Raw genomic sequence first — 11,589 nt, 5'->3', positions numbered from 1 at the left:
TTAGAATAATCAGGTGTGGATTAAGATTAAGATTTAAAATGCTCTTTCTTCGCTGAGTAAAAGTTTCTCTAAAAAAAACAAACAGAATAATTGGATTTATTTATTACGAAATCTGTCTGTCGTAGGTAAAGTTGAGGAATTTCTTAGATGGACTAACTAACCACGCATTAATCAATTCGCTTTTGAATATTCAATACTGACTGACATAAGTCGCCGATTCCGTACACCAGCGTACACCCACTTCTTAAGAAATAGCGCGATCGGAAATGTTTGCATAAAATCTCTGTGCGCCTTATGATATGATAGCATGCCTTAACAGAATGGTAAATCTTCTCTTGAGCTAAAGCCAATTTCACCATACACCTGGTGTAATGCCGTCTTGGAATCCAGTCGAGCAAGAGGAGCCATCAGGGAAGGTCGCTCACCTGTTTGATCGGGATACTTGAGCTGTAGAGTAGCTTTGTGGTGCTTAGACAAAACTGGGAGAATTTTACGTTGGAGAAATTGTTCGCTTTTGGTGTCGGTGAAATTATCACGATCAAGGTTAGAGATTTTTGAGTTTTTTCATTGGTGGTTAGATGTTATTTAGTGCGCAGGTTTATTAAAACAACTTTGTTTCAAATAGTGATAATAAGATTTAATACCAAGCTGAAGATTGTTCTAAATATCTCAAGTGAAATCAATGGTGAACAATAACTCTTACTATGCAAATTAGAATATAGAAAGTGCATGTTAGTGTGTCACGGAAGAGAAAATAGGACAGCAGTCTGATGATGATGATTTTTTTTCAAATTTGTTTAATGTTGATCGATTTCACAAAATAAATTGATTATTTGTAATTTATCACAGAAAAGTTCCTCAAATTAGGGGAGATTGCAATGAAATAAATGGAAACGGTAGCTTTGCGAAAAGAAAACCGTTACTCAAGCTGAGTAGTTCAACAAAACTGTTTTCTTTTGTTGCGATAATCTAACTCTCTCGTTGCCGTTCGTTTTCCGTTTTTTCTTGAATGATGTGATTCGTTCATTCAGCGTGGCTGGCTGATCGATTCAACGGATTCAAAGACGTGTTGGGGAAAGGTGTGACAGTTTTTTATTTCTGGAAAATGCGATGTGTTCATGCAAAAAGGTATTAGGGTGGAACAAACAAGTTGTTAAAGTGATTAATATGTACGTTGTATGTGACTTATTTTGCCCGATTCTCATGAGTGAACTATATGTACTCATTAATGAACTCGAAAGTGATTTATATGTATGTTGTAAGGGACATTCCCAACAAACATTTATGTTGATTTAGAACGCCAATTCTTTGAATATATGCTGTGTTAAGGTGATGATTGCTGTTTCAGCTTGTTGGCTGATAAAAGAAATACTTCAGCGCTGTTTCAGCGTGTAAGGAAGTTTCATTTCAGCCACTAGAATTGGGGAAAATTTGTAATCTTTATCTTTGATAAATCTTTGTAGGGGAAAATATGCTGTAGAATAACTTGTTCAGCCTTTGTTCAACCATTTTTGACACCATTCAAATTTGACAGACGTCAGCTGTACAAGAGTACACCCATAGAAGAGGTAACAGAAATCCAATGCCTTTTTAGCATTGGATTTTCTGTGCCGAAAATGCTCTGAAATGTGCACTGTGCCGAAGACGGTATGTTTGAAAAACCGTAACTGGCATAAGGACTCGGCTTCCAACCAAAATTATGCATGACCATGGTCACTACATTCAAGCGAAACAAGAAAAACATTTTATGGGATTTCGTTCCTATTGGATAATCCATCCCAGAAACAAGAAAATAAAAATAATAACCACAGCGCCGTGGGGAGATTAGAACTCAAACCACCATTCAAATCGTCTTACCAGTCCGACATCTTAACCAGTGTACTGTTTTAGCTTCATGCAGGACGAAGGCTGTTTGTCATAGGCTTTCTGCCACCGATCAATCACAAAAAACGCACGACGGAGGCTTCCCGGCGTTGGGCCTCCTTTCAAGGTATTCCTTTGTATTGTGATGGAAACGGGAGTGAAGGAAACGGGAAACCCATTGAATGAGAACTGTGTTTGCCTACTGGCTGCTATTACATACACACGCTACATATACACAGCTGATAAAGCCGGGCAGCTTGGCCGGTGCGTGGTTGTTTGCCGGTGAATTGAAGGAATGCTTTTGTTGTTGCTTTTGCTACATACACACGCACAGCTTAGCCGTGGTTGTTTGCCGGTGGATTGAATTGAAGCAATGTTTTTTTGTTGCTTTTACTGCATACACACGCACAGCTTAGCTTGGCCGTGGTTTGCCGGTGCCGGTGCCGGTGGATTGAATTAGAAGGATATTTTTGTTGTTGCTTTTGCTACATCCACACGCACAGTGCTCGGTTCGCTGGCTGCCTGGTGTTGGCCGGTATTTGTTTCCATCCTTCTTCGTCTTGTGATGCGATAGGGAAAGACGTGCAAACGTTTTTATTTTGTTTCTTTCAGACATACGCAATTCGGTTAACTTGGGAGATTAATGCCAGTGGGAGCAAATCGAATCAGCACCGGTAGCGTTATCTTCTTGTACCAATGATGCTATGTAATTGACTACACGCCATTGGCACAGAGGCTGAATTTTGGGTGTAGCTTTGAAAGCGCTTTTTCAGCCTATGGAAAAATGTAATAAAATTCAGATTGTTGTCATTTTTTACTTAATTTGTCATAAGTTTGCCATGTTTTTTTTATTTTATTATATTGTTAATTTGTTGTTAAAATTTTGTCATATTTATCAAATTTATGTCATAATTATGTCTTATTTTTATCACATTTGTCATATTTTTGACTAACGTTATCGAAATTTTTGTCATTTTATTGTTAAATCAATGTCATATTTCTGTCATAATTTTAACATATTTTTGTCAGATTTTTATCATAATTTTTTTTTATTTTTTTGTCATGTTTTGTTATAGTTTTGTTTTTGTCAACATTTTGCTTTATTTTTGCCATCTTTTTATCACATTTGTCAAATTTTTATCTCACCTGTCAGATTTTTGTCATGTCTTTTTTATGTTTTGTTATTTTATAGTTAATTCTTTGTCGTATTTTGGCCATAATTTTGACATATTTGTTAGATTGCTGTCATTTTATTGTCAAATTTTTGTCATATATGTCAGATTTTGGTCATTCTAAATATTGTCTAAATTTTGTCATTTTTTCACCATATTTATTACATTTTGTCATTTTTTGAACACAATTGTCAATTTTTTTTTAATATTTGTCAGATTTTCGCCATGTCGTCATGAAGATATTTATGTTCATTTCTCTTCTCGTCCCCTCTGAATAGTCGTATAGCCTTAGCGAATTTCAAATCGTGCTTTCTTTTCGAATCCCAATTCACAATTTTCGAAAATGGCACAAATAAATGCCTACTGAAATTATCAGCAACTTTAGCTGACACTGACTGAATGCTAAAGCTGCATTCACTGATCGAATGCAGTTAGTGACAGAAACGCCTAAGGGGCCGTTCACTAATTACGTAAGCACGATTTTGGAAATTTTCAACCCTCCCTCCCCCCCCCCCCCCCTGGTAAGACAAAGTAAGATTTTTCAAAACCCCCCCTCCCCCCTAGTAAGATCTTACGTTTTTTATTCTTTGAGAAATTTACCAGCATTATGGCATTTCAGAGAAATTGACACGTTTTTTTTTCAAAAATAGCTTGAAAATATTAAAAATATAACAAACATACTTCAAAGCAAAGCACTTTTTAAATAAAATTAAAAAAAACTGTATTTGAAAAGCACAATCTATACAAATCAACAGATGAAATTTCATAAACGATTAAAGAAAATATTATTGAAGACAAGTTTGGGGTAACAATAATTTTCAATAAATTTCCCAAATGGAAAAAAAACGATATAAAATCTTAATTCCGATTTCAAAAAGAGAGATCAGGTTAGCACAATGTACCATAGAAAATTGTTATGTTTTTAACCTGAAAATCATAAAAATCTTAAAAAAAAACATTTTATACTACTAGAATTGGGGCAAAAATGTTTAACGAGAATCACGTTGTCAACAAACCTAAAAGTTTAAGGATTTTTTGGTAAATCTTTTGTAAAATTTAGAATTGGTAGTGTGTATCACTGAAAAATCTGTCTAGAAATTCATTATTTAAAGCGCCTTATATTAATTTTTAAAGATTTTTTCTGAATGAAGTCATTTTCGAAATATGATGGATTCAAATCGTGGTGTCACAACGCGCCATTTTCCTTGTTGATTCTATAAGATTTCTCAATTGAAAAAATTGTTATGATGAAAAGCGAAAAGCGACGATCTTTTTTAATAATGTGATTTAGTGTTTTTGGTTTGAATTGATCCTCTGTAAATTTTATAGAACCTGAGTAATATGGTTTCGTATGGCTGTGGCTGTGATGAATTTTCAATGTAATATTTCTTACGTAAGATTTTTGAAAACCCCCCCTACCCCCCTAGTAAGAGATCGTAAGCAAATGTGAAACCCCCCCCCCCCACCCCCCTTATGTGCTTACATAATTAGTGAACAGCCCCTAAGCGAAAGACGTTTTCGTACACCGAAAAAACTCTTCACATGAATGCTACGTGAAAATATACATGGATTTTTGCCACCATGAAAATCACGTGAAACCTACGTGAATTTCAGGTAGCAAAGAGAGCTCGCGCAGAAAGCAGAATTCACGTAATTTTCATATGAGTTGTATGTAAAAACAACGTGGATCGAATGTGGATAGGGATTCGTTCTGCTTCTGCGATTCACGTAGATAATAAAAAGTGTGATGATTTTGAAGGACATTTTATTATTTATGATACACGATGCACTTTTTTTATTTCTAACACAAGATTGAAACTTTTTTCACTTCACTTTATTACACTTTTCACATAAAATCGTAACGGAAATGGCATTTGGGTTGCCTCCGTACTGATTGCCTGGCCGTCCTAGCGCTCCCGAGTTATCTGAAAATAGCAAAATATGTTAATAACGAACACACAATCAAATTTTTACTACTTACGAAAAATCAGCTTCTCATAAAATTTCTTCTTCTGATAGCACAAACTTTTGGGTCCGCGCCATATTGAGCAATGTATTCTGTCACATAGATTTTGTGTGAATAAGTTAGCCAGAGCTACGTGAACGTCACATAGAATGCACCAAATCCCTTTGTACTTGGCGGATCACTCGATTTTCACGTAAATCGAATGTGTCTTCGTTTTAACAGCAATCAGCCATATGAATTTCACGTACGGATCAAGTGAATTTGTATTAGCTTCCAAGTGATTCACGTAAGTCGAGCAAAAATTCACGTAGAGAGCGGCTACGTGAAAATCTAGGTGAATTTAACGTTTTTATTTCGGCTGAGTGTAGCAGCCGAGTGAAACAAGTTACACGCTCTTTTTTTTAAACTCAAAATTAAGTAGTTTTGGTTCAAAACAGCACTTCGGTGGCTTCCCTCAACTTTGAGTTTAACTGGGCAATAGCAAAACTAAGTTCTGATAGGCATACTCAATAGCTTGTCCAACACCTCGCAAACAGAACAGAGCAGTGAAAGAATTACACTTTTATCATTTCGGTTTCCGAGTGCACTGCTCAGCCGATCAACGTTCACTTATCTTTTTGCCGAGTGCGCCCGATTGCGGTTGCTCCGACGGTCGGGTGGACGTCGCTCGCTCTAAAGAAAAGAGAAGGAGCTGGCTAGAAAATTGTGCTCTAGCGACGCTGGTGTGTAGCTCAGTGTATCCAGCCAGAAAGATTTCAATGCAGGAATGTTTTCTTCAAAAAAGCCGTTATGCAGTGCTGAACAGTGCATCAGTTGAAGAGGTCCAATGTAGGTTTATGTATGAACTATTTTTGTATGTAACCGGGCCGGGCACTTCCTGGCAAATTGTTTGAAAAACATGGTGAAAACCGGGTAAATAATCTGAAATTCTCCATTCCATAAACCGAGCAATATCCGGCCAAATCTGAGGAAATTCCAGACATTCATCTAGTGAAGAAAAACGACTTACATTTTTTGTCGCAACACATCAGCAGTGTCAAATTTATGTTTAAAGCATACGAAGGAAAGTTTTGGTTTGATTTTTGATGAAACAAACTTTCACAAATCCAATTTTTGACAAACAATTTTAAACTGAATTCGATTTTCTTGTTCCATTTTCCAAATAATGTGGATAAACTGGGCAAAATCCAAGTAGTTTTTTCACAATATCCGGGCATCCGCAAATTGCTGTATACTTAGGTTTATGTACTTTTAATATCGTAGGTGGGTAGCATTAATTCACAAAAGCAGTAATTCGAAAAGTAGGGTAACGGACCTATTTTGGACCGCTTTGGGAAGTGGCTATGCAATTTTCTGGAATAAAAAAGCATATGTTACAATTTTCGACTGCTTTATCCGTTCATAACGAAGATCAAGGCTTTTTCTATCGAAACATATCGTCGTTTGTTGCAATGTCACAAGATTTAAGCCTAAAAACACGTTTCTTCAATCATTACTGTGGTCAGTATTTTGGACCACCAGGTTTCTATTTTGGACCACCCTTTGGACTTATTTTGGACCACCCTTAAACTAAATAAGTTTTTTTTCTAAATTTTGCTATATTTCGTCAGCGATTGGTGCGCAATTATGCGAATTATTCAGATAATTTTGTAATTTCTTATTGTTATAGACTAGTCAAGTTTTGTTTGTTCGATAGCTATGAAAACATTAAAATTTCTGTTATATAGAACACACTAAATGTTATGAAAATTCTGACTGCACACTGAAATCTTGACGAAATTTGTTCTGCAGTGTTCAATACTGGCCAGTTGGCTTATCTTTAGGCTCAATTGTCAGAACGCAAATCTCCTTCAGGCGACCCAATGATAAGTTGAGAAAGTCTGACATCATGAACTTCGCGACATCAATTGATGCATTTTGACTTCCAAAATCTTAGTGGATTTGGTTGGGCTTCAGTTCTGTAGATAGATTCAAAAAGATAAAAATGTGCGAGATTGATGCTATCTTTTTAGCCATCTAAAAGCCAGTTTTTTTTTCATAAAAATCCAGTTTAAAGTTTGATACTAACTTTGTTCTAGGATAAAATTTATCGTTGGAGTAATTCCAACAGTTTTTTTAATTGCATAACTATAGGGGCTGAAAAACTAAATTTTTAGTACTTTATCGCTTCTAAAAATTGCACATTCCAACCACCTTTTCCCAAGTTTTGAAACATATATAGCTATAATTGAATATATTTTTTGATAAAATTATTTTTATATGAACTGAGATATTACAATTTTACAAAAATTAAACTCGTTGCATATTTATAGATTTGTTGTCGTTTTTTTCCAAACCCCTCCTCTAGACGAGTTTTATTTTTCGTTTCTTCTACCTAGCCAAGTTTTTTTCCTCGAAAATCATTCCTGAATGCACTAATTTTACTGGCAATACTAAATGGTTGAAACTTTTAGACCAAACTTTCAATAATTTTTCATGAAGCATTAAAAACAATGACTTAATAAAAAATTGGCGCAAGTGCAAGTTTTCATGTTTTGAGGCTTCTCTAAGCTGTAGATTTTCGCAACTGCTTATAAAAAAGTTGCCATTGATGTAGATTGTTAGATTCACGTGATTCAAAGCATAGTTCACAAAAAGTAAGTTAAAACTATGATTGGCTTGGTTTTGTGCCGATTAAAGTGAACTTCGTCTAATGGCGAGTTTGGGCTTTGGCGAGCTGATTGAATAAAATCATGCTTAAATTTCAAATTTATCATAATGAGTGTGGCGACGTAAACCATCTTACTCTCACATCATCATTCTATAACTATCATTACCATTCCATCATCATTCTCCGTCATTCATCATCATCAGCCAATCATCACTAACACTACAAACTAGTTCCCGAACATTCCATCAGTCAGTCCAGTCGAGAACCTTCTCGAAACAAACACACGCAGGCAGCAATAACAATAACAACAGCCACGCAACTGACGCCAGCAGACAATAGCCGGCAAACCAACAATAGCAACAACAAACGATAGCACCGGCAAACAACCAATAGCGTTCTCGCATTCATACACTCACACACTCACAATCCATAGCTATAAATATCCGATCATTGTAAATAGTTAGTTAGTAATAAAGTGACCATTATAGTGAACACGTCTGAATCATTTAATCCCGTGAAACCGAATCCCTCTTCGGGCGGAAACCCCCATAAATTGGTGACCCCGCACGTTAAGTGAAGTTACCGCGTGTGAATCGTTCTCGAAAGTTCAATCGCTAAGTACAGTTCGCGAGTGTTCGAATTCTCGAAGCCTCCGTCGCGAGTGCTAGAACAAAAACGCGAGTGCAGTGGGAAAGTGCTCTATTTTTTCCCGAAAGTTCCACGCTATTCTTCGTCGCGCCGCGATTTTTAAGTGTATCGCGAGTTAAAAAAAAACTTCTCGAGTTTTCCTAATAGTGCCGAAATAATGGATCCCCTCAAAAAAAGGATTTTTCCCGATCATTCGGAAGGCACGTCCATCTCCATCCTGGAGCAGCAAGTCGAGGCGCTTACGCGTCGTCTAGAACAGGCAACATCGAGAAGATTCCAGAATTGTGAACGAGCAAAGAATTTGTCGCCTGACACACAGCAACATGCGCAGCAAAAACGCAATCGCGGGTGGATTTGCTGGTTTCATTACCGGCACGGAGCACAAGCCAGAAAGTGCGAAAAGTGGGAAAAGGATAATCTGAAAATTCAGTGCATTTTCTACGATGGCAAACCCGAAAGAAGAAACACACGTGCAGTTTTTAGGTCACACGTTCCTCGCCAAGCGCCGCTCGAACCAAAACCAAGTCTCTCCAGCATCAAGCTGAACCAAACAATCAACATTCGCCGTATTCATGTCCACGACCAACAAACGTCGCAAAGCTTCCTAATCGACACAGGAGCAGATATCTCTGTGATCCCACCAACACCAAAGGAAATGTTGAACCGAACGAATTCACATCAATTGTTCGCAGCCAATGGAAGTCCGATCGCTACTTACGGCACCAAACGATTGACAATCGACATTGGTCTACGTCGTTCGTTTACCTGGACCTTCACGATAGCTGAAGTCAAATCACCCATCATCGGAGCAGATTTCCTGAAGCATTACGACTTGCTAGTGGATCTCGGGAGAAACAAGCTCGTCGACAACACAACGAAACTGGAAATCAACAACATCAATGCAGTCTCCGAACCATCCATCACCACATTCGATGTGAACGCACCATTTGCACAACTACTGAAGGAGTTTCAGGACATTACAGTTCTGAACATGAACCACCGTCCTACGAAAGCGCAAACAATGCATCAAATCATCACGACTGGTCAGCCCGTTTTTTGTCGTCCCCGCCGTTTGCCCATCGACAAATTGAACGAAGCCAAAGCGGAATTCAAATTCCTCATGGAACAAGGCATTTGTCAACCCTCGAAAAGCTGCTGGGCCAGTCCACTGCATCTAGTGAAGAAGCCGAACGGAAAATGGAGACCTTGTGGTGACTACCGCAATCTTAATGCGATCACAGTCCCAGATCGGTATCCAATACCCCACATCCAGGACTTCTCAACAATTCTGCACGGTAAGTCCATTTTTTCGTGCATCGACTTACAACGAGCATACCACCAAATTCCTGTGGCACCTGAAGACATTCCCAAGACCGCAATCACCACGCCCTTCGGATTGTTCGAATTCAAATACATGACGTTTGGCCTACGGAACGCCGGTCAAACTCTCCAGCGTCATTTGCACGACATCCTCGGAGATCTGGACTTCGTATTCCCGTATGTGGACGATTTGTGCATAGCGTCCACCACCGAAGACGAACACAAGCTGCATCTGCGCACCGTCTTCCAGCGACTCCGGGAAAATGGTCTCATTATTAACCCAAGCAAGTGCCAAATTGGACAACCGGTCGTCGAGTTTCTCGGTCATTTGATCACCAAAGATGGCATCAAACCCAGTCCAAAAAAGGTTGATGCTGTTTTGAATTTCCCACGTCCGACCGTAGCAAAACAGCTCAAGCGATTTCTTGGCACCATCAATTTTTATCGACGTTTCATCCCCCACGCCGCCGTCGATCAACAGATCTTACAATCGATGATCTGCGGAAACATAAGGAACGACAACACCGTTTTGCAGTGGAGCGAAACAACCAACCAAGCATTCGAAAAATGCAAACAGGACCTAGCCAATGCCGTCCTTCTAGCACATCCTGCTCCTGAAGCAAAACTAGCCCTGGAAGTGGATGCCTCTGGCACAGCTATTGGGGCAGTTCTTCATCAAATCACCGAAAATGGTCGACAACCATTAGGATTTTTCTCCAGGAAATTGAGTGACAGCAAAAGGAAAGCTAGCACGTATGACCGAGAGCTATTCGCAATCTACGAAGCGATAAAGCATTTCAAAGACATGCTCATCGCTCGTGATTTCTGCGTGTACACAGATCACAAGCCTCTCACCACAGCTTTCCATCAGCGCCCGGAACGAGCTAGTCCAACTCAACAACGACACCTTAGCTTCATCAGCGAATACACAACAGACATTCGACATGTCCCCGGTGAAGCAAACAAAGTTGCTGACATGTTGAGCCGTATCGAGTCAATCACCAACGATACAATCGATTTCGATCGTATGGCCTTCGAGCAGAAAACTGATCCCGAGCTGAAGCTGTACCTGGAAAATCCTCCACTTAACACAACCATCAGGCTAAAAGCGCTCAAGTCCCCGTTCTCGTCTGCGCCTATCTTTTGCGACGTGTCAACTGATGCCATCCGTCCATTCGTGCCGAAGCAGTTTCGCGATGCGATCATGAGAAAATTCCACAACGTTTCACATCCTGGAATTCGTGCGACAACTCGTCTTATCTCTGATCGTTTTGTATGGCCTTCACTGCGTCGAGACTGCAAGAATTTCGCCACCAACTGCATTCTATGCCAACGAGCGAAAATCCATCGACACAACAAAGCACCGCTTGTGCAAATCTCCACTCCGAATGAAAGATTTGCCCACATCCACATGGACATCATTGGACCATTACCACCATCAGAAGGGTACGTATATTGCTTAACCCTCATCGATAAATTTACTCGTTGGCCAGAAATAATTCCCATCCCTAACATGACGGCACACACGATCGCCCGAGCCTTTGTCGCTGGCTGGATTGCACGATTCGGCGTCCCCGTTAACGTCACTACGGATCTTGGTCGTCAATTCGAATCCGAGCTGTTTCGTGAATTAACGAAGCTGTTGGGCATCACTCACCTGAGGACGACACCGTACCACCCGCAAGCTAACGGACAGATTGAGCGAACACACCGCCAGCTCAAAGCCGCCATTATGTGTCATCAGAATCCCCGCTGGACTGAATCCTTGCCCATTGTCCTTCTCGGCATGCGGACATCGCTGAAGGAAAATATCGAAGCATCGAGCGCTGAGCTTACTTATGGCACAACTCTTCGTCTTCCAGGAGAATTTTTCGCATCAAGCTCAAGCAAGTCGCCTTCCGCCGAATATCTTGTTGACTTGAAAGCAGCTATGGCAAAATTGCGACCAACGCCAACAAGCAATCATTCGA

The 11,589-nt window shown here is 39.5% G+C and overlaps 1 protein-coding gene across 2 annotated transcripts in view; it reads left to right on the top strand.

The window, feature by feature from the left end:
• The first annotated feature begins 395 nt into the window (after positions 1 to 395).
• LOC129738697 (uncharacterized) overlaps positions 396 to 11,589 on the top strand; it is a 47,500-nt gene continuing 36,306 nt past the window's right edge. For both annotated transcript variants that reach the window (XM_055729955.1, XM_055729953.1), the window contains exon 1: positions 396 to 543. The gene's annotated coding sequence lies outside the window, so the exon portion shown is untranslated. The remainder of the gene's footprint in view (positions 544 to 11,589) is intronic.

This window comes from Uranotaenia lowii, chromosome 1 (assembly GCF_029784155.1).
Source record: "Uranotaenia lowii strain MFRU-FL chromosome 1, ASM2978415v1, whole genome shotgun sequence".
Taxonomy (NCBI): Eukaryota; Metazoa; Arthropoda; class Insecta; order Diptera; family Culicidae; genus Uranotaenia; species Uranotaenia lowii.
This window is presented reverse-complemented; position numbering and strand designations above follow the sequence as displayed.